Source organism: Camelus ferus, chromosome 9 (assembly GCF_009834535.1).
Source record: "Camelus ferus isolate YT-003-E chromosome 9, BCGSAC_Cfer_1.0, whole genome shotgun sequence".
Lineage (NCBI taxonomy): Eukaryota > Metazoa > Chordata > Mammalia > Artiodactyla > Camelidae > Camelus > Camelus ferus.
Window position 1 is genome coordinate 28,062,374 of NC_045704.1, and position 20,812 is coordinate 28,083,185.

Here is a 20,812-nt window from a genome sequence, read left to right on the forward strand (position 1 = left end):
TGGCCAGACGGGAGTGGCAAGATATATTCAAAGTTCTGAATGAGAAAAAGCTGCAGCCTAGGATACTCTATCCAGCAAGATTATCCCTTAGAGTAGAAGGAGAGATAAAGAATTTCACAGACAAGCAAAAACTAAAAGAATTCAGCAACAATAAACCTACACTAAAAGAAATATTGAAAGGTCTACTCTAAATAGAAAAGAAACAGGATGCTATAGAAATGAGAAAACCATAACTGGAAATGCAATAACTACAATGAGTTGCAAGAGAATAAACATGAAGATGTAAAAAAATACATAAATAAAAATAAAGAATATCAAAATCATAAAAGGTGAAAGAGAGGAGCAAGAAAATACAGATTTTTTTCCTCTCCTTTTTTCTCTTAGTTCTTTTTAGGATGTGTTTGATCCTACATGACTATCAGTCTAAAGCAAACAGATATAGTAAGGGGTTAACATACTTGAAATACAGGGTAAATCACAAGTCAAAAGCATACAATACAATCACAAAAAAACAAAAAGAATCCAAGCTAGTACAAAAGAAAACTATCAAACCACAAAAAGAAAAACAAAAAGGAAAACAAAAGAACAAAGAAGAAATACCAAATCAACTGGAAAACAAAGTTCAAAATGGCAACAAACACACATTTGTCAATAATTACTATAAATGTCAATGGACTAAATGCTCCAATCAAAACACATAGACTGGCAGATTGGATAATAAAACAAAAGCCTACAATATGCTGCCTACAAGAGATCCACTTTAGAGTGAAGGACACACATAGATCGAAAGTAAGATAATGGAAAAAGATATTTCATGCAAATAGAAATGACAAGAAAGCAGGAGTAGCAATACTCATATCACACAAAATAGACTTTAAAACAAAGGCCATAAAGAGAGATAAAGAAGGACACTGTATAATGATCAAAGGAGCAATACAAGATGAAGATATTACACTCATTAACATACATGCACCCAATATAGGAGCACCTAAATATATAAAGCAAATGCTAACAGACATAACGGGAGAAATTGATGGGAAAACAATAATAGTAGGAGGCTTTAATGCCCCACTAACATCACTGGACGGATCTTCCAGACAGAAAATCAATAAGCGAACAGAGATACTAAATGACACAATAGAATAGTTGGACTTGGTTGATATTTTTAGGATACTACATCCCAAAAAAACAGAACATACATTCTTTTCAAGTGCTCATGGAACATTGTCTAGGATAGACAACACACCTGGGCACAAAAGAAGCCTCAACAAATTTAAGAGGATAGAAATTATTTCAAGCATCTTTTTTGACTACAATGCCATGAAACTAGAAATCAACCACAGAAAAAGAAAGGAGAAAAAAATGACAGCATGGAGATTAAACAGCATGCTACTAAAAAACCAACGGGTCAATGATGAAATCAAAGAAGAAGTTTAAAAATACTTTGGGACAAACAACAATGAAAACACAACCACACAAAATCTATGGGATGCAGCAAAAGCAGTTCTAAGAGGAAAATTCATGGTGATACAGGCCTGCCTCAAAAGAGAAGAACAATTTCAAATAAAAAACCTAACCTACCACCTAAAAGAATCAAAAAAAGTAGAGCAAACAAAACAAAAAGTTAGCAGAAGGAAAGAAATAATAAAGATCAGGGAGTAAATAAATAAAACAGAGATTAAAAAAGAATAGAAAAAAATCAATCAAACCAAGAGCAGATTTTTTGAAGAGTAAAAAAATTGACAAACCTCTGGCCAGGCTCATTAAAAATAAAAGAGAGAGAACACAAATAAAAACAAAAAAGAAATGAAAATGGAGAGATTACAACCAACACCACAGAAATACAAAAAATCATAAAAGAATATTATGAACAACAATATGGCAGTAATTTGGACAACTTAGAAGAACTGGACAAGTTTCCAGGAACATACAGTCCACCAAAACTGAATCAAGAAGAAATAGATCATTTGAACAGACCAATCACTAGAAGTGAAATAGAATCAGCAATGAAAAAAATCTTCCTGCAAACGAAAGTCCAGGACCAGATGGCTTCACTGGGAATTCTATCAAACATACAAAGAAGAGCCTATACCAATCCTCCTCAAATTCTTCCAAAAGATTAAAGAGGTTGGAATACTTCCAAATTTATTCTGTGAAGCTACCTTCACCCTAATACCAAAACCACACATAGATACTAACAACAACAACAAAAAAGCTATAGGTCAAAATCATCGATAAATATAGGTGCAAAAATCATCAACAAAATATTAGCAAACATAATCCAATAACACATAAAAAAGATCACACACCATGATCAAGTTAGGTTTATTCCAGGGGCACAAGGAAGGTTCAACATACACAAATCAATCAATGTGATACATCACATCAACAAGAGAAAAGAAAAAATCAAATGATCATCTCAATAGATGCAGAAAAAACATTTGATAAAATTGATAAAATGCAACACCCATGTATGATAAAAACTCTTACCAAAATGTATAGCGAGAACGTATCTCAACATAATAAAAGCTATTTATGACAAACCTACAGCCAGCATAATACTCAATGGTGAAAAGCTGAAAGTCTTTCCACTAAAATCTGGAACATAAGGATGCCCACTCTCACCACTTCAATTCAATATAGTATTGGAAGTCCTAGCCATAGCAATTAGACAAGAAAAAGAAATAAAAGGGATCCAAATTGGAAAAGAAGAGGTAAAACTGTCATTATATGTGGATGACATGATACTATATATAGAAAATCCTAAAGGCTCTACCCAAAAACTATTAGAGCTAATAAAAGAATTCAGCAAGGTAGTGGGATACAAGATTCACATACAGAAATCAGAAGCATGTCTTTACACTAACAATGAAATATCAGAAAAGGAAAGAAACAATCTCTTTTAAAATTGCATCCAAAAAAATTAAATACTTAGGAATAAATCTGACCAAAGAAGTGAAAGACATATGCAGAGAACTACAAAACATTTACTAAGGAAATTAAAGATGTCTTAGAGAAATGAAAAGATAGCCCATGATCTTGGATTGGAAAAATTAATATTGTTAAAATGGCCATACCACTTAAAGCAATCTGTAAATTTAATGGGATCCCCATCAAATTACCCAGCACAGTTTTCACAGAACTAGAACAAAAGATCCTAAAATTTATATGAAATCACAAAAGACCCAGAATTGCCAAAGCATTACTGAAAAAAAAAAAATCAAAGCTGGAGGAATAACCCTCCCAGACTTCAGACAATACTACAGAGCTATAGTAATCAAAACAGCATGATATTGGTATAAAAACAGACATGTGGATCAATGGAACAGAATAGAAAACCCAGAAATAAACCCACAAATTTTTGGTCAATTAATCTTTGACGAAGGAGGCAAGAACATAAAATGGATAAAGACAGTCTCTTCAGCAAATGGTGTTTGGAACATTGGACAGCAGCATGTAAATCAATGAAATTAGAATACTCTCTCACATCACACACAAAAATAAACTTAAAATGGATTAAAGACTTAAACATAAGACAAAACACAATAAACCTCTTAGAAGAAAACATAGGCAAAACATTATCTGACATAAATCTCAGCAATGTTCTCCTAGGGCAGTCTACCCAAGAAACAGAAATGAAATTAAAAATAAACAAAAGGGACCTAATTAAATTTATAAGCTTTTGCACAGCAAAGGAAACCATAAGCAAAACAAAATGACAACCTACGGGATAAGAGAAAATATTGGCAAAAGATGAGACTGACAAGGGCTTAATCTCCAGAATACATAAACAGCTCATACAGCTTAATAAGAAAAAAACAAAAAATCCAATCCAAAAATGGACAGAAGACCTAAATAAGCAATTCTCCAATGAAGACAGACAAATGGCCAGTAGGCACATGAAAAAATGCTCAGTATCACTAATTATCAGAGAAATGCAAATCAAAACTTCAATGAGGTATCACCTCACACCAGTCAGAATGGCCATCATTCAAAAGTCCACAAACAATAAATGCTGGAGAGGGTGTGGAGAAAAGGGAACCCTCCTACACTGCTGGTGACAATGTATTTTGGTGCAGCCATTATGGAAAACAATACGAGGATTCCTTAAAAGACTAAAAATAGACTTACCATATGATCCAGCAATCCCACTCCTGGGCATATATCCAGAGGGAACCTTAATTCAAAAAGATACGTGCATCCCAATGTTCATAGCAGCACTATTTACAATAACCAAGACAGGGAAACAATCTAAATGTCTATTGACAGATGACTGGATAAAGAAGTTGTATATTTATACAATGGAATACTATTCAGCCATAAAAAATAATAAAATAATGCCATTAGCAGCAACATGGATGTCCCTGGAGAATGCCATTCTAAGTGAAGTAAGCCAGAAAGAGAAAGAAAAATACCATATGATATCATTTATACGTGGAATCTTAGAAAAATGAACTTATTTACAAAGCAGAAACAGACTCACAGACATAGAAAACAAGCTTATGGTTACCAAGGGGAAGGGGGTGGGTAGGTCTAAATTGGGAGCTGGAGATTTATAGATACTAACTACTATATACAAAACAAATAAATAACAAGTTTATACTGTATAGCACAGGGAACTATATTCAATATCTTGTAGTAACTTATGGTGAATAAGAATGTGAAAATGAATATATGTATGATCCTATATGACTGAAGCATTGTGCTGGTCACCAGAAACTGACTATACTATAAAAATATATTTTTAAATTATTTTATTACATAAAGCTTAAGATAACAATGTTACCTTTGAATTACATTCTTTTTGTAACTAGTTTTACCATAGATAATTTCAGGAATTCTGGATATTATAACTGGAGCCTAGCCTAGAAAAATCATAGGGCGCTGTGAAAAAGATGCTTAGTATTTATCCGAAGTCATTAGGAAGTTAAGGGGTTTTTTTCCTGTTAACATTGTTGGAAGTTTTGTTTGTTTGTTTGTTTTGCTAAAAGCTGCTTTTTAAAAATCTATCCACCATTAATTTAAGACAACTATGTTAAATTGAGTTGTTTCAAACTAATTTATTTAGGGGTTCCATTTTCACCCTTCGATAGATTTTATGTATTTCTCATCTGCTTCTTCACTCATTAGTTCATCTATATCTGAAAGGTTACTGAGCGTCATCTTGATCAGCCCATCTTCATAACAAGATTTGTTGACAAGTCCTGGGTTTTCTGCTAGAGCTTCATTAATTTCAGAAGCTTCTCTTCCTGATAGAGAATAGAGTTCACTAGCAGCTTTCACCCTTTTCCAAAGCACCAAACTCTTGTTTGCTCAATTTTGTCCCACCTTCAGGCAAACTGCAGTAAACAACATCTCCCAAAGCTCCCTGTGCAAAACTGCTAATTCCCACTGTTCCAACACTGTTGTCTGTGGTTATACATTCACGTTGGTCTGTGAATTTACCCACAGAGAGTGGAGCGGGCGGTGAACAGCATCAGTACGGCGCGCGTCCGCAGCCCTCACTCGCAGAGCCCTGTTCACACAAAAGAGAACGTCTAAGATGGAAGGATGTTGACTCGCAGCTGCCAGGGTCTATATTTTCCACCACATAGAAAACACCTCTCTGTAATAAAAAAATAAGTAAGCCAAGCAGAGATGTGTGGGAGAGAAAAGGAATAAACACAAGAAAGGGGCGCTGAAAATACCAATAGTTCATGCAAAGAGAGCAGAAAGAGAAAGAGAAGGGTATTTCTGGAAGATGGGAGGAATTTTGTAACATGCACATAGTAACCAACGTTCATAGGTGGGAAGCAGAGAAGTGCCAAATAAGGTGAAGACGGTAGAGCCCCAGAGCCCCCAGTATTGGCTCCCAGGGGTATCAGCAGCCACGAGGGGAGGAGAGGTGGGAGGCCCAAGAAAGGGCGGAGTTTTCAGAGCAGCCACAGAACCAAAAAAGAAAAGGAAACATCTCAGGCTCACATTAAGTGTGTTTTATTCCTGGATCTTGTCTCCATTACAAAAACAACAACAAACAACAACAGCAACAAAAACCATCATGTGTCCATTTTGAGCCTAGTTCAAATTTTCTCCGGAAAGGTTATGACCAAGGAATGACAGATACCTGTGCTTGGCTCAACCTTTCCCATACGTTCACCTGAATAATAGTGACAGCCTCACCTCCTAACTTTTCTGACATTGTGTGATCTATAAACAAGCCCCTCAGTGCAGTACCACCCTTCACACACACACGCGCACACAACACACACATACGTGTGCGTGCACACACATACACAGAAATGAAGTTTCCCACCGGGGAATAATACACTAATATTCAAAATCGCCAACTTTGCCTGTTGCCATGGCAACCAGCAGCATTAAGTCCTGCTGCTAAAATTTCAAGAGCAGATGACATGAAGTATTTATGTGTAATTGCATGCTTTTCTTTCATGTAAAATATGAATGTGTCTCAGATGAGATGGGTATTTATATCAGGTGAGGGTAGCAAATCTGTCCCCTTCACTCTCCAGTCCAGTGCATGTTACTTCCAGAAGCAAGTGGAAAGCAAGGTGGCACATAGGGGCTGGGGTCATTCCAAAGGCCTTCTGAGGCTCAAGTCTCTTCACTTCCCAAAGTGAGTGGAGGGATTACTTTTTATTTCTACTCTTTCAAGCTCATGCACATTAGTCATCATAGCATGTCAGTATGCAGGGGACCAAAGGCAGGGACAGAAATTTTCATTTTGTAGATGGAGAGTGAGAAGGGCCATAATTAGATGTTCGGGGAGGAAGAGGGTGTGGTTAGTGGAGGCAATACCCTCCTCTCCCCACAAAGGGCCCGAGCTAGGTCAGGACTGGGCCACAGATTTTACCCTCACCCAGGGGCTTTCTGCAGATATTCTTGTCATTTTCACAGACCATCATCCTTCCAGAGACAAGGCTGTGCAGCTCCATATCTGACAGTGATCCCAATTGCTTCTGCAATTTCTTTTTTTTCTTTTTTTTCACTTTTTTTTTTTAATGGAAATACTGGGGATTGCACCCAGGACCTCATGCATGCTTGGCATGCACTCTACCACTGAGCTATTTCTTCCTCCTCCCCCATTGCTTCTGACCACTGTAGCACAGGACACCAAGAGACTTCAAGGGGCTTAGTGGACTCTAAAAAAATTACCTTCGTCATTTGGCATTCAAATCTCACATTCAGGCCCAGGAGAAAGAACCTTATTCCACAAGTAAGTTTCGTGATTATTTCTTTAATCACATTTTTAATAAGCTTTCTGGAAACGGTAGAGGTTTTAAATGAGAATGGACTCATGCAAATAGTTCTGAGCTCCTCGAGGGAAGAAATGAATTCAGAGTGTGGGGTAATGTTTTATTTAAGGGGTGGTCCCCATGCTGAGCACACAGCCTCCACAGAAGCAGCCCTCCTCGAATGCTTATGGGATGTGGGCAAAGACAGTGGATGGATGAAACCTTCCACCGGTAAAATACACGGTGCATGAATGGATGAATTAATAAACAAACAAACGAAGGAAATCATGGTTTTAGAAAGGAAAGTAGGACTGAGGGATAATCAGAGCTGGGAAGATCCTGAAGGAAATGGGCAGGCTCTAGTGGAGAGGCTTCTTGGTCCAGGGAAAGACCCTGAGGGAGCTGGCCTGCCATCCGCCCCTGCCCCGCCTCCGCATGCCCTGCGGGAAAGCCCTTCTGGGCCAGTCGCACTTGTCTCTTCCTCCCTTGGCTGCGGAACCTTGATTCCGCGGTGTCCCCTGTTACAGGAACAGAAGGGAAAAGAAGACAAATGGGAAGTTAACATCCCGTTACTTTCCGCTGCCTTAACCAAACACTGCTGTCCCGATCTGTGAGCCTGAGCAGGAAAGTTACGGTGGCAGCTTTACTTTACAAAGCCGTTTACTGTGCACCTGCAGGGCCCACTTGAGGGGCCACGCCCACTGTGGGCGTGGCCTCCACCTCCGCTGCCCGCTCTGCCCCTCCCAGCACAGACCCCACCCCTGTGGTCCTTGCTATCACCATGTCCTGAGGTTTGCGGTTTGCGTGGCATCGAATCCTCAAATGCTACCAGGCCGTCTCCCTTCTCAGGTGCACCTGTGTCTTCAAGCTCGGCTGGGTTTCTTTAAAGCTGCTCTCCATCCTGGTGACCAAATCATTTCTTGCTTCCGCTGATGAGCAAGGCAGCAGGGCTTGATTTAAAAGTTACCCTTTGGCCAGCTGTTTCCCATTCTGATCTCAAGATGACTGAATCTTTAGGAAAGTCAGACACTTGAGTCCCTGGGTAATTATTTCTCCCTATTAAAAGTCTTTTCCCCCTGTGATCAGTATGCAATTCTCCAGGGTGGTGTCGAGCCATTCCCGCCTCTTTTATCCATCTCTACTTTCATTTGGTTTTGGGATCTGATCCCACCAGCTGAGATGGAGCAACTAGTCCTTAGCCTTTGGAACTTGAGCCTGCCAGGCTTGCCCTGCAGGGTTCCTCTGAGGGTCCTCTGGGGAAGGGAGCCTGGCCTTCTTCAGGGCTCTCCCTCACCCGCTGTGAAGGTCCCTGCCCATAACAACACAAAACACTCGGTCAGCGACACTTGAAGGACATCCTGGCAGTTAACAGTCAGCACTTGGAGTGTCTCCTCCCTAGATACGAAGATTTTGTTATGACAACAGCCCTTCCCTTGGCTGCTGTGTCCTCAGGTGTCCTCCGGGCGCTCCTGCCCAGAGGGCCATCAAAGCCCTGCCTGCAGCCTCCCTGGCCTGCACAGGTTTTCTGAGATGCTGGGCTTGAGGGAAGACAGAGCCAGAAGGCCTCAGAAAGTTGCACCCAGAGGGCGGAGCCCAGACATAAAATGTTTAGAAGGAAGGGGAAACCCACGATCTTGGAAATTTCTATGTCTGATTCTTCCCTATTTTGGAAAAGGGCAAGTTCGTTTTCCCCAACACACTCTGCCTTGCTTCAGCCTAGGACATAGAAAGAAAGTCAACAAAAGCCAAAGATACCTTTGAAGGAATGGAGTTTTATTCACTCTTCTAACAATTTATTGGTTCATTACTCTGTATCAGGCAAGGTTCTAGACGCTGGGCCTGGAACCTCTCTCTAATCTGAATTCATCTTTTCAATGGATGAGAGCAGAACTTCTGCTTACTAGGAAGCCTGAGAAGACAAGTCGGGAAAAGTGTGGCCAAGGTGACTGGGCAGATGGGGCCATGGAGGCTTGTTCAGTCTGGGTACAGACAAGGCTCCCCAGGAGGCTCTTCTCGCATGCCAGGTCTAGCAGCCCACACCCCATTCTCTATTCCAAGATCAGAAAATCTAGTTGTGAACCTTGACACCATTGCCAAAATCTGAGTAAAACCTCTAGTAAAGATTTTAACATCTGATAAAGCAGACCTTCAGCAAGCAAAAGGAAAACTTGTTTGTGTTACATATACAACTTCAGGTTGTTTTTATTGCTGTGGTTGTGTTTTGTTGGTTTCTGCTGCGCCAGATAAAGGAGAAGCTGGCAGCAATCTGTTGAAGGACATTTGAGCAAGAGTTTCCTGGAAGAAAAGCTTCCGGCATCTTCCTCTGAGATCGTCAGCCACACTGACTCATGGACATCCGCTGGGGGTGGGTGGTGGGGGTGTTGTCAAAAAGTTGTCCAGGTATTGGAATATGCATCCAAAATCTTCAAAACAAACCTTTCCTTTGCCTGTGTCCTTAATTCCTTAAAATAAATCCCTAGATATGGAATTTAGCTGTAGTGAGGCACCATTTGTAAAAGTGAGAGTCTGGCAACAACCCAAGAGCCAAGAGTCTGGGAGCGAGGACACACCCATTCCAGGGGCCCTGCTCACTGTCCCTCAAGGGGAGCATGACTTACAAGAACTCCAGGCAGAACAGCATGGACCAGTCTGCACCACTGCTACGGATTTCTGTTTCTGCAAGCACAGAGAAGTCCAGACAGACTCCAAAATGTTCACAGTTGGGGGAGGGTGTAGCTCAGTGGTAGAGCACATGCTTAGCATGCACAAGGCCCTGGGTTCAATCCCCAGTACCTCTGTTAAAATAAAACAAATAAATAAATAAAATAAACCTACTTATCCCCCCCCCAAAACAAACAAACAAAAAGAAAACAGTTTAATCTTTTTTTTAAAAATGTTCTCAGTGATTATCTCTGGAGGAGTGAGAATGTGGGTAATTTTTATTTTCTCAGGGGTATTTTCTTATTTTCTAAATGATACATATTATTTGAGGGATATTTTTAAAGAGAATTTTGGAAAGAAAATAAAATAGTTGCCCAGAATAACCCTCTCTTCTGTGTATACCTCCCACTCCAAAGTGGGCAGTGATCGGCTCACCTGGCACCCAGTATGTTGTCCATGCTGTGTCTTGTCCTGCTTGCTGCCCTTTATTCAAGAGTTAGAGATCACTGAGGGGGTTAACTTGAGTCTTCAGACTGCAGCAAAGTCCTTGGAAGGAACAGGAGTCCTCTTGGGGAGCAGGCACACATGACCATGTGGTGCCATCAGACTCATGGGGGAACCAGCCATTCCATTCTGTTCCTCCTTTAGTTAGGGCCAATCCCCACCCAAAGGGTCCAAGGCTACACCCTCCATCCATTCGTCAGCAGCACCCTGACCCATCAGACAGTGGACTGTCTACAGGCCACGAGTCGGGGACAGACACTCTGGAGGTCTGCTGGGCCTGCTCCCATCCACACCCCTGTCCCTGGTGTCAGAGCACCCTTGTCCCCCCATCCCATTCCCCCTTCTGTTCCCCAGAGGAAGGTATTTTGGTCCCTCCTCCCTTCCTCTGTCTATGTGAATCACCCCTCCACCTCTTCCCAAGACTTGGCCTAGGGAAGGAGAATGAAAATTGTTTTTGTTCAAAACTAGCCTTTCCCACTTCTGCCACTGGTGTACTTCTGGACAGAAAAACAAGCTTTACAAAATTCAGTATTTACCTGCATATTTCCTGTGCGCTTCCTTCTGCCCCTGCCTCATATCACTGGTCCCTTCAGTCAACCACATTCATGCCATACCTTTCATGAGAGTCTCTATTTCTGCATCAAATATGCACATTTGCGGAGGGAGGGAGAGGGCTATAGCTCAGAGGCAGAGCACATGCTTAGCATTCAAGAGATCCTGGGTTCAACCCCCAGTACCTCCATTAAAAAATTAATTTAAAATAAAAATTAAAAATAAACAAAAAAGACTTGCTAAAACTGCACATATGTACACAATACTATGGGTCAGGTAATATCTTAAAGGGATTCATACCACATAAAGGTTTAGGATCACTATCTTAGGGCAGGCTTATAAGGATGGACAAAAGAATCTGAACTCTTCAAGCTTTAAAAAAGAAGAAAGAAGAAAGAAAGAAAGAAAGAAAGAAACAAACAAACAAACAAACAAAGAGACTGAAAGAAATGAAACTTTCAGTAAGTTAAACTTCTGCCCCCTATTTTGGAATCAAGTGCCACCATGATTCAGTTCTGAATGATGAGGTCAAACAAATGGATGTGTTGTGGGATTCAGGAAGGGTGCCCCTGAGTTTTGTGAGCTTGGCATCAGGGCAGACACCCTACACAGACAGGGGCTGGGCTCTGCCCCAGCAGGTTAAATCTCTATGAAGCCTTTTATGGTAGGCAAATGATCTGGATTTAAGCTCTGATCTTATATTGTGTGTGTCCCTTCCCCTGGTTCTGGGCTCCTTGAGAGCAAGGCCTATGGTTTGTTTCATCTCTATCCCCAGGGCCTGGTTCTAAAAGGTGGACCCTCACCGTCTAATATTGGGTGTCTTGGCCCCCAGCAGCCCTGGCATGCCACCTTGCACCAGCATCAGCAGCCCAGCTGTATCTGCCTTGGCATGCTGTGGCCCTAGGGCCTGTGCCCAGTAAGTCAGCTTGTGTGGCCTCATCCCCAACCTACCTCTCACCATGTAGATGGCTCTGAAACCACCACTACCATCTTTCCAGTGCAGACCTGGGGAAACCAGGTTGCCAAATCTTTACTAGTATCCAGATGCCCTCAATCCTTCCTTGTAGCTGTCTGCTCATTTTTCCTGCTGCCTCTGCACCTCCCAGGCCAACCCTGTGAGTCAGCGTGCTCCTCTCACTCTGCCGGTGTAAGCACCAGAACCACAGAGCTCCTTGGCCTTCCACATTCCGTCCACAAATGGCACCACTGCATGCAGCTGCACCTGTGTAAAACGAGAGCCCCTGCCCCAAGTAGGTGGGGGGGGGCCCTTTCTGTAACTCTCTTTCATCTCCAATTCTTTCAGAAGTTTCATTCTTGCCCATGAGGACTTTCCTCTCATCTGTGGACATCAAAAGCTGGTTAGAAAGTTCCAGTCAGTGCTGCCTGAATGTTAATGTTTCTAAACAGTCTCATTCTCATTCCCCTTGTTGTGATACAAATGTCCAGTGTCCCCTCCCCACACTGACAGTTGCAGTCTGCCTGGCTGTACCTCAACCTCCCCAGACACCAAGCACCTGTCCTACGCCATAATTCAAATGTACTGCATTCTCAGCTTTGTCTTCTGGACGAGTCAATGTGATAAGGAACACACAACTCAGAACTGTTTTCCTTCTAAATTGCTGTAAAATTGTGAGTTAGGGCAATTACAGTCCAGCTCCAATTATTCAGATGTACTAGGGGAACACAACAGTTTTGACTGAGGGAAGAGACTTTACAAAAAGTCAGGCTATGCAATAATGAAAGTGGCTAAATTTCAGAGCATCCCATTTCTGTCACAGGGCAAGCAAACTTGCACTGCAACAGAGAACAAGCAGCCCGCCTGGTAGAAAATCAGAAAGCACCCAGGACACCAGCACCTTCGCAGAGCAAGATGAGAACACTCTGCAGGGCGGTGGGCTGTCTCTGTCTTCCATAGTTTGCCCACGTGATCTACTGAGTGGAAATCCCAGCACTCAGAGCAGAGTAGGCACATTTAAATTCATGCTAATCATCTCTCATGTGAGATAACCAAACTAAAAGTTAACTTTCATTTGCCAAAACTTGCCATCTCTCTATCAGAGCATCCACTCTCATTCTTGCCCGTATCTCACCTTCATCCTGGTCATGGGGGGGCTTTTAAAAGCTTCTCCGTTAGAGACAGGAAGTGCCAGCATGCACCATGAGCCAACACAAGCCCAAGAAATTCTATTCTTTCAAATGTCTGTTTTCAGAATGTTTACACTGAGGGACATGTTAAGCCAAGCAGGTCCTCTAATTAGAAGAGTCTATGCGATGCAAGAAAGATGGATTGTGGCTACCAAGAGCCACAGAGCAGAGAGGAAACCAAAGGCCAGGTGGCGTGAGACGGGCTACAGGTGAGCAAAGGCCAAGCCAACCCCCATCTCTTTTAATTCTTTAGGTGTTTAATCAAATGTAAAAGCTGCTGCCGCTGCCTCTGCTCCCAGTAGTCTCTCTGTTATCACTAAAATAATAATGACAAATTGGGAAAAGCACAGACGACAGGCAAATGTGAAGCCAAGTGCTGAAGACAGAAACAGGGGGTGACAGCCAGCAGCCTTCAGGAACCAGGAGGAGCAGGGTGACCCGGGGGGCCTCCTCCCCAGGGAAGTGAGGTCAACTGCCTGCATTCATCCCTTCCAGGAAGGGGGATGAGCCAAGGAGGGCACGGGAGAGTGACAAGGAGTTCAACCCCAGCTGAATCAGCCCAGCCTCACTTCTGCTTGAGGAAGAACTAGGGTGGGCGGGCCAGCTCACTGGTGGGGCCATCGTTCAGATGAGCACCCACACCCCCACCTCCAGAAGCTGGCCACCAGTTCCTGATGTTTGGGCCACAGATCCTTTCTGGCACCCAAATTCCAGAATCTTCTTTCGTCTCATGAGTGCATAGGTTAAGGCAGAGCCTGGTTTATTATCTTGCACAAAATAATCCCCAAAAGTAAAACAGACAGGCCCACCAAGCACCTGGAACTCCCTGGAGCTCCAGCTTCTTGGGTCCTGAATAGTTCATGTGTGCTTTTATGATGTCATTCATTAATCTCTGAGTTTCCAGTGTTCCTAGTATCCTCTGCCCCGCAGCTCTTCACCCACCCATTTTTTTTATAACTCCTGCTCAACCTTCATGTCTTCAGAGCCCACCCATTCACCACCCTCCTCCCCCAGTACATCCAATGCCCCATCATGTGCCTTACTTTACCTTCATGGCATTTGTTCTTCCTGTCAACACTTGTTAAGTGTCTACTAAGAACAGGCATGAGGGCCTCAGTCATAATCAAGAAAGGAACAGTCCATGCCTTCTTGGACTCTGTCATCTAGAGGGGGAGATAGCATTGCTTTTACATAACAAATATTTTCTTGCAGTATTTGATATTTAAATGCTATGAAGGAAAAGTACATTGAACTATGAGGAAACAATATGCAAAGAGCCTGAACTGAGGCAGCTGGATTAAAGCACTACAAAAAAATGACACAGGTGGGTTTTCTCCCCAGCCCCGCCTCCTCCTGACAATAAACATGCTTAGGGGTCAGGGACCCTGCACGCACCCCGCAGTGCAGGGCACAGGGCCTTGGTGGTGGGCCAGCAAGGGGAGGGGGCCCTGCAGCCACCAGCCATCCTTAACTGTGAAGAGGGCTCTGAATCCTGGCTTTCTCTTCCCTTCCCCCTACCTGGTCCCGCAATTCATTTCTCATAATTAATCCATCTGACAAGTGAGAAAACTATTTTCAAAGTAAACAGAATAAATCAAAATGGTCCTAAGTTCTCTCACTAATGTCCTCCATCAATCACGGATGACTAGAGCTTTTTAAACAAAAAGTTTCGGGAGCAGAGAGAGGGAAGTTTTAAATGCAACTGCTCTCCCAATTCTGTAACATTAAGGTATTGGAATTGATTTGTCATTAAAAAGGGAGCTACAAGTACTTTATATGCTTAGAAGGAGGGGGAAAAAATCAATGTTAAACTACGTAATTGGGAGAGGGGTAAGACAGTAGAAGGGGGTAAATTCCTTATTGATTCAGGGGAAAAAAGCAATAAAGAGTCAGATACCTTCATTTAACGCCTCACTTAATGCTGTACAGGGCAGAGTGACAACAGGGCAAAGGTGTGCATGTGGGAAGTACTCATTCATCAGACCCTGGACGAGTGTGGGTGGACAGAGGCCCGCAAGTGACTTCTCACCAGCCTCTAGGCAGGAGCTGAACTGTTTGCTGTAAACCTCAAACTCACAAAGGGAAAGTGGGAAATAGAGGATATAGACAATAGCGAGTGAAGGCTCTCCGGGAAACAAATAAGACAAAGCAGCCAGAACTTTCCAAATCGGGTGTCAAAGTGCTTGCCTCCACATTATTTATGAGTAAAGTTTTACTAGCAAGAGCAAATTAAGTAAATTAAAAGTAAAAGTAGGCTTACTAGATTGACTACAATAATAAAGACAAACAGTAACAGGTGACGGCAAAGATGTGGAGAACTTGGAACCCCCTTACATTCCCAGTGGGAATGTAAAATGGTGCAACTGCTCTGAAAAGCAGTTTGACATTTCCTCAAAAAAACTAAACAAAGGTCATAACCCACTATCTCTGCTCCTAGGTATATATACCCAGGGGAACTAAAAATAAATGTTTATATAAAAACGTGTATGTGAATGTTCATAGGCGCATTATTCCAAAAAGCCTTAAAATGGAAAACAATTTAAATATCCATCAACTGATGAATAGATAAGTAAAATGTAATATATCCATATAATGGAATATTATTTAGCCACAAAAAATCACTTAAGTACTTGGCTCGGCCACTCGCAGCACGCGCGGCCGGCAGAGCCAGGGGCTGTGACGCAAGCGTGACGCAGGAGCGACGTGAGCGCAGCCGCTCCCGCCGCGCTCGCGCTGCCCCCGCCGCGTTCCGAGGCAGCCATAGCTCGGCTTGTGTCGCCAGGCCCGGGCCACCCGCTGGGCCTCGGCTGCCCGCTGCCCGCTGCCCGCCATGGACGACTACGCGGGCCTGTCGGACGCCGAGCTGGCCGCTGTGCTGCGCCAGTACAACATCCCGCACGGGCCCGTCGTGGGCTCCACGCGCAAGCTCTACGAGAAGAAAATCTTCCTGTATGACACCCAGAGGCGGAGGCTCTCGCCCCCGAACTCGCCCGCATCCTCTTTCAGCTATCGGCCCTCGGACTTAGATGCGGCGTCCGTGGACTCGGATATGTACGATCTGCCCCAGAGGGAGGACGCCTTACTTTACCAGAGCAAGGGCTACAACGGCGACTACTACGAGGAGAGTCACTTGAGCACCAGGACTTACGGGCAGCCTGAGTCTGTGGGCACACCCAAGGGCTTCCGCCAGCCCGCCGCTTCACTCTCAGATGCTGACACCTTCCACCACCAGGTTCGCGGTGATGATCTTTTCTCTTCCGAAGAGGAGGGCAAGGATAGGGAGCGCCCCGTGTATGGCCGGGACAGTGCCGGCTAGAGCATCGCACACTACCGCCCCGTTTCCAACGTCTCCAGAAGCTCCCTGGGCCAGTCCTACTACCCCACCTCCTCCTCTACCTCTCCAGAGTCCTCATCTTCATCTCCTTCACCTTCGTGGCCCACCCTCCGTGCCATCCGGCTGGAAAAGCAGGCTCCTGGGCCTGGAGTGGGTCAGGAGCGCCAGGTCCTGCTCTGGGGTCAGGTGCTCCTGTTACTGGTCTTCGCCGCCTTCTTGCTCTTTGTTTACTACTCTATGCAGGCTGAGGATGGCAACCCCTTCTGGGCGGACCCCTGAGGGTCTGGCTTCGTGGCTTTGGGGCCAGCTGCTCTGGGAAGTCCTGGGTGACTGCCTTAGCAGTGTTTGCTCCGGGAGGGGGATTGGGGCTTTTCTGTGTTCTAGCTTGGGGGTCCAGGGACAGGGGCAATGTTTGCTTCCCCTGCCTTGTCCTGCCAGGGAGGCAGCAGGCCCAGGCCTTCTGCAGCATGGTGGGCCTGGGCAGGCCTTCCTCTGGAGCCTCCTGGCCCTGCTTGCCTCTGACCCTTAGGGCCTAGGTGGGCAAGACCCTTTTCCTGGAGAGAACATGGTTGTTGTCATTACATGCCTTCTGTTCGTTATCACTTCATTGAGGGGGATTAACCAAAGGCCTCCCTGACTTTGTTTTCATGAATGCACAATAAAAAGACCATTTATTTAAAAAAAAAATCACTGAAGTACTGAAACATGTTACAACATGGAGGACCCTTGAAAACTTTATGCTAAGTGAAAGAAAGCAAAAGACCACATATTGTATGATTCCATTTATATGCAAAGGCCAGAACTGGCAAACCCATTGACACACAAAGTAGATGAGTCATTGCCGGGCTGGGGGAGGGGGTAGAGAGTGACTGCTAAGGGGTACAGGTTTCTTTTGGAAATGATGAACATGTTCTGGAATTAAATGGTGCTGATGGTTGCACAACTTTGAGAATATACTAAAAACCACTGAACCGTATACTTTAGAAGAGTGAATTTTATACTATGTGGATTGTATTTCAATTTAAAAATATATATATATGATAGCTAGCAGTTATTAACCTACTCAAGGGATTTATTTTCTCATATCTTAAACATAATGCAGCAACCACAAGTTATATATTTAATAAAGCAAGCCCAATTTAGCAACTTTGAAGTATACAGGTTAAAGTTAACAAAATGGACTTGAAAGTGGTAAAGATGTATTACTTTTGGAACATTTTGTAGTACCAACATTTTATAAATTCTACCTGGCTTTCAGTAAATGTCCGTATTAAGAAGGTTGTGGGATGAATTGTATCCCCTCCCAAATTGTTATGTTGAGGTCCTAGGGGGAGGGTATAACTCAGTGGTAGAGTGCCTGCTTAGCATGCCCAAGGTCCTGGGTTCAATCCCTGGTACCTCCACTAAGAAATACGTAAATGAAATAAATAAACCTAATTACCCCTACACACACAAAAAATTTTTTTAATTAAAGATTTATGTTGAAGTCCTAACCCCCAGTGACTCAAAATGTGATTGCATTTGGAGATAGGGTCTTGAGGTAAGTAAGGTAAAATGAGGTCATATGGGTGGGCCCTAATTCAATATGACTGGTGTTCTTACAAGCAGAGGAGATGAGGACACAGATGGGCACAATGGAAAGACCATATGAAAACACAGAGAGAAGACAGCCATCTGCAAGCCAAGGAGAAAGACCTCGGAAGAAATCAAGCCTGCCAACACTTTGATCTTGGACTTCTAGCCTCTGGAAATGTGAGAAAATAAATATCTGTTGTCTAAGCCACCCATTCTATAGCAGCCACAGCAAACCAATACAGAAAGTGTTAATGTATTAACCTCAGTATCTGACTCTTTAAATTATAATTATCTGATTAAAAAGGGAGCAGAAACCCTGAATAGACATTTTTCCAAATAAGACATACAGATGGCCAACAGGCACATGAAAAGATGCTCAACATCACTAGTCATCAGGGAAAGTGCAAATCAAAACCACAATGAGAAACCACCTCACACCTGTCAGAATGGCTATCATCAAAAAGACAACAAATAACAAGTGTTGGAGAGGGTGTAGAGAAAAGGCAACCCTTGTACACTGTTGGTGGGAATGTAAATTGGTGCAGCCACTGTGGAAAACAGTATGGAGATTCCTCAAAAAATTAAAAATAGAACTACCATATGATCTATCAATTTCACTTCTGGGTATTTTTCCAAAGAAAACAAAAACACTAATTTGAAAAGATATATGTGCCCTTATGTTCTTTGCAGCATTGTTGACAATAGTCAAGATATGGAATCATCCTAAGTGTCCATCAAAAGATGAACAGATAGAGAAGATGTGATACACACACACACACACACACACTGGAATGTTACTCAGCCATAAAAAATAAAATCTTGCCATTTGTGATACCATGGATGGATCCAGAATATCTATGTAAGTGAAATAAGTCAGACAGAAAGACAAATATGTATGATCTCACTTATATGTGGAATCTAAAAAACAAAACTAACAAAACAAAAACAGACTCGTAGATACAGAGAACAAACTGATGGTTTCCAGAAGGGAGGGGTGGTAGGGGATTGGGCAAAATAAAGGGAGTTAAGAGGAACAAACTTACAGTTACAAAATAAATAATCCATAGGGATGTAATATACAGCACATGGTCAATAATATCACAATGACTTTGGATGGGGACACATGGCTCCTAGACTCATCATGGTAATCATTTCATAATGTGTGTAAATGTCAAATCACTATATAGTACATTGAAGCTAACATAATATTGGACATCAACTACATTTGAATAAAAATTATAATTATCATATGCTGAAGCATATGACAGTGAACTAGCAAAGAGTGAACTCACCACTACAAGGTTTTCATCCTATTTCCCTAGTCCTTAATACAGCATTTAACTCTAATGGGGTTTTTTTCCCCACAAAGGTAAAACTGAAATTCTTTTTTAAAAAGTAAAATATATTTTTAAAGCAGCTTACAAAGTCCACTGATGCATAAAAGGTAAACATTAGAAAGACGGTTGCCCAGAATTATGCAAATGTGATGGCCACAGGCTATTCTGTGTGACAACTTTCAGGAAATAAACTTTGTGTTAATTCTAGGGAGGAACATGTGCCTCATGAGAGATATTTTAGAGCCAAGAGGCACATAATCAATAGACTAATGACAAATCAAACTCAGAATTCTTGTCCCCCATGCAATACTAGAGAATAAACTCCTTAGGGGCAGGGGCCATGGGTGGGTAAATTAGTAAACAACTCTATTTGAAGATCCCATTAAACACAGCACATAACATGGGACCAGACAAAAAGTACCCAGCACGTATTTCCAGATTCACTGATTAATGACAATCATCAAAATGGCTGCTACTGTCCACATCAAGGAATCTGATGATCCTTGAACATATTTATTGGCTACTGTACAAATAATCTTATAACATCAAAGAAATTTTAAATGTCTCAATGTTGTTTTTAATCTTTGTCAATCTGATAGGTGAACATTTAAAAAACATATACTCCTTATAGGAACATGATTCATAATAGCCAAAAAAATGGAAACAAAGCAAATGTTTATCAACAGATGAACGGACACACAAATTGTGATATATAAATACGATGTAATACTATTCAGCCATAAAAAGAAAAAAATTGTACTGAAACACGCTACAACTCTGAATAACCTCAAAAACATTATGCTAACAGAAAAAATGTGGACACAGAAGGTCACATATTAACATGATTCCATTGATATGCTATATTCAGAACAGGTAACAGAGATGGAAAGCAGACGGGAGAGGGAGGAAATAGGGAGTGATTACTCAATGGGAACAGAATGTTTTTCTGGGGCTAATGAAAGAGTTTGAAACTAGAGAAAACAGGTGTTTTCATAGTGTTGTAAATACCCTAAATGTCACTGAATTGTATACTTTAAAATGCTAATTGTACGTTACATGATTTTCACCTCAACTTAAAAAAATTACACTCCCACCAGTGTAGGAGGATACCTACACACAAGGTATTATGTCCCATAGCCTTTCACTTGGGACATGTCAGCAGGACCTTACAGCTGTGCATCCCCTTGATCTAGAATTTCTAGTTACTGGAATTTATTCTAAGGCAGTTGTTGGTTCTCCACCAAAGACAGTTTTCCCCCAGGGAATATTTGGCAACGTCTGGAGATATTTTTGGTTGTCACACTGGGAAGATGCTACCAGCATCTCGTGGGAGGAGGCCAGGGATACTGCCAAACATCCAATCGTGCACAGGACAGCCTCCACAAGGAGGATTATCCAGGCCAAAGTGTCGGTAGTACCAAGGTAGAGAAATCCTGTCTTAAGGAGATAATCAGGTAAGTACACAGTGATGC

The 20,812-nt window shown here is 42.5% G+C and overlaps 1 pseudogene; it reads left to right on the forward strand.

Annotated features, from left to right (window-relative positions):
- Positions 1–15,924: 15,924 nt before the first annotated feature.
- LOC102512406 lies at positions 15,925–17,060 on the forward strand (annotated as a pseudogene).
- The last annotated feature ends 3,752 nt before the right edge of the window (positions 17,061–20,812 follow it).